The sequence below is a fragment of the Alligator sinensis genome, unplaced genomic scaffold (genome assembly GCF_000455745.1).
Source record: "Alligator sinensis unplaced genomic scaffold, ASM45574v1 scaffold471_2, whole genome shotgun sequence".
NCBI lineage: Eukaryota > Metazoa > Chordata > Crocodylia > Alligatoridae > Alligator > Alligator sinensis.
The window spans coordinates 1869955-1872492 of NW_005842143.1; the positions used below are offsets into that span (position 1 = coordinate 1869955).

The 2538-nt window shown below is 47.9% G+C and overlaps 1 long non-coding RNA gene across 1 annotated transcript in view; it reads left to right on the plus strand.

Annotated features, from left to right (window-relative positions):
* Nucleotides 1-2532, plus strand: part of LOC112550549 — a 22175-nt gene extending 19643 nt beyond the window's left edge. Inside the window, exon 6 of the long non-coding RNA XR_003094451.1 lies at nucleotides 1678-2532. This is a non-coding gene — a long non-coding RNA (uncharacterized LOC112550549). The remainder of the gene's footprint in view (nucleotides 1-1677) is intronic.
* The last annotated feature ends 6 nt before the right edge of the window (nucleotides 2533-2538 follow it).

Sequence of the window (2538 nt, forward strand, 5' to 3'; positions counted from 1 at the left end):
AGTGAAGTAATTCCACAGAAGTCAGCCAGCAGGATAGAATAGAAAAAAAAAGATAGCTCTGTAGACAGCCACTTAAGGAGCTAAAATAAAACAAAAACCCACCACAACCCACCCCCCACCAAAAAAACAACCAAGAAAACCAAACAAACAAACACACCAAACCAAGAACACACACTAGCTACACCCCTACCACACCTAAAGGTGACCCACTTGAAATGGAAAACAAATCAAACGTGGGCCTGCGAGGATAAGTGGAGGATATCCTCTCATGGATATATGAAGTATCAAGATAGCCTCAAAGAGGGTTGGGGAAATTTCAGGAAATCAGATTTTCTCTTCAGGCCTATTAAAAAGTGGTGACATTACTGGAGTGTGATACTACAAGTACCAAGAGGGGTAAGGGAGTAACAGATTTGTGTTTAAACTTCAAATCAAACACTTAACTCCTACAATACTCTGGGACACCCCCCTTAAGAATTTAGCTTCCTTGTAAAGATTGAGCCCCCAAGGTTCTCACCCCCACTGCTGGCTGCCTTGTCAGGTCCAATTCTTCTAGGTTTGCTGCAGAACGCGTGTGTGCGCTCGCGCGCAAGTTCCACTATCTTATTTGAAAAGGTAAAACATTGTCTCTCCCCAGAGACTTCTTTTATCTAAAGCAGTGTACATTACCAAGCATGACAAACATATCATGACAGAACAGAGTCCCTTCTCTCCATTGCTGTTTTCACTCTGCTCTTTTAGTCCCCTCCAGTCTTCTGAGAGACAGGAACTGCATAGCTGCACATCCAATAGTGGGAAACCCCATGCCTCTCCCCCCCGCCCCCCACACACCTCCCTTCCCTAGCTTAGAAAGGAGCAAAGTCTCCCATAGACCAAGGTTTCTGCAGTTGATTTAAATGATTTTCCCAACATTTCTGCAAACTGAAGGATATCCTAGATTGCACAAGACTTTGTAAGGGTTATTAACTAAAAAGGCTGAAGTCTCTCTAACGCCTATGTATCATCATTAAACTGACCGTATCTTGTTAACAAGAACAATTAAATCTGTCCATTCCCCACTGTAATTATTACTGTTCTGGTAAGCCAAAGTTAATGGTGAAGAACATAAACATAAAGTAGTAGTTTCTCAATGGAAAAGACTTCTACAGGTTATAAGTATGGTATAAGAAAAGATAGTTCTTTTCCTAGAAGCTTTTAGTTGACCAAGTTATTTATATTACCACCCAATACCTGGGCTGACTGGACAAGATAGGACAACAACCTTGACTGTTAAGAAAACGTTAGTTATTTTGGCAGTGTAGCAGCTCTTGTCATATTGACTTTTCAGTCCAACTAAAGGAAAGGATGGAAACTGATGATTTACACATTATTTTTTATTAAAAGTTCAAATGCTACTGCAGCACTATTCTCCCCCCTCCCCCTCCAACTCACTACAGCCTTACAAGCAATCTCTGGATTTTTTTAAACAACAGAGATGGCAAGAGACCTACTGGGCATACCCCAAGTCAAAACCCCCCAAATTCAGCAGGCAGTTTGCCAAGCCACAGAGCTGAATAGGGAAGAAGCTACAGCAAGAGGTATTTCAGATGACCTGAAACAAAAAAAAAAAAAAAAAAAAGAGAGTCATGAGAGGGACTCTCATAATCTTGCCCTAACAGAAGCTTCCTTTCTTCACAGCTCCCAGAGGAGCTAGAAACAAAACCACCCAGAGCCTCTGGGTGGATCCAGGACACAGCCACCACACCCTCCTCATCTCCCATGCCCAGCTCTCACCCTTCCCACCCGCTTGGCGGCTGCATAAATGACTACAGCTGAACAGTTGAAAATATTTAATACGTGTTACACACGTAGCAGTACAATTTCCAATACAAAAAGACAAAATACATCACGGAAGGAGAGAACACTGTACTGTACAACCCCCACCCCCCAGAGAGCCCCAAGCCTTTATAGAACAAAGGCCGGGAGTCCTCCCGCCTGCTGGAGAAGGCTCAAGGACTTGCCCCAGTGTCTGTAAACGTGGTTCCGCTGCATTAAACTCTTGGCAAAAAGCACCATGTAAGTCGTCCTGACCTCCAGCTTCTCCAGAGGCAGCTTTGAGAAAACTTGCCAGGAACTTCCAACTTTCCTGGCTCAACCTACTGCACCCCAAGTGTCTTGGGCCCCCAAGGATGGGGCCAGGCTTCCCAGGGAAGGCAGACTGTGCAAGGCTGGCTCCTGGCGGCGATCGCAGCAGGCAGGCACGGAGGGGCTGCTCCTGCCCTGCTCCCTCCAGTGCAGTGCGTAGGAGGAGCATGCGGGGGGCTCCCCGGCGCTGCTCCCCACTTCCTGCCTGCTTGCAGGAGGAAAACCCCTTCTTCCCCAGCTGGTGTGCGGGTGCAGCGCAGCGCTCCGGCCTGGGGGCACCCTGCAGCCCGGGCCTGCGGGGCAGAGTCCTGGACGCGGGCGGTCAGAAGGCCACGATGGCCGTGCTCCAGGGGTTGAGGTTCCGCAGCACCGGCTCGTCGCAGCAGATCTGGCCGGGCTCGCCCGCCGCCGCCT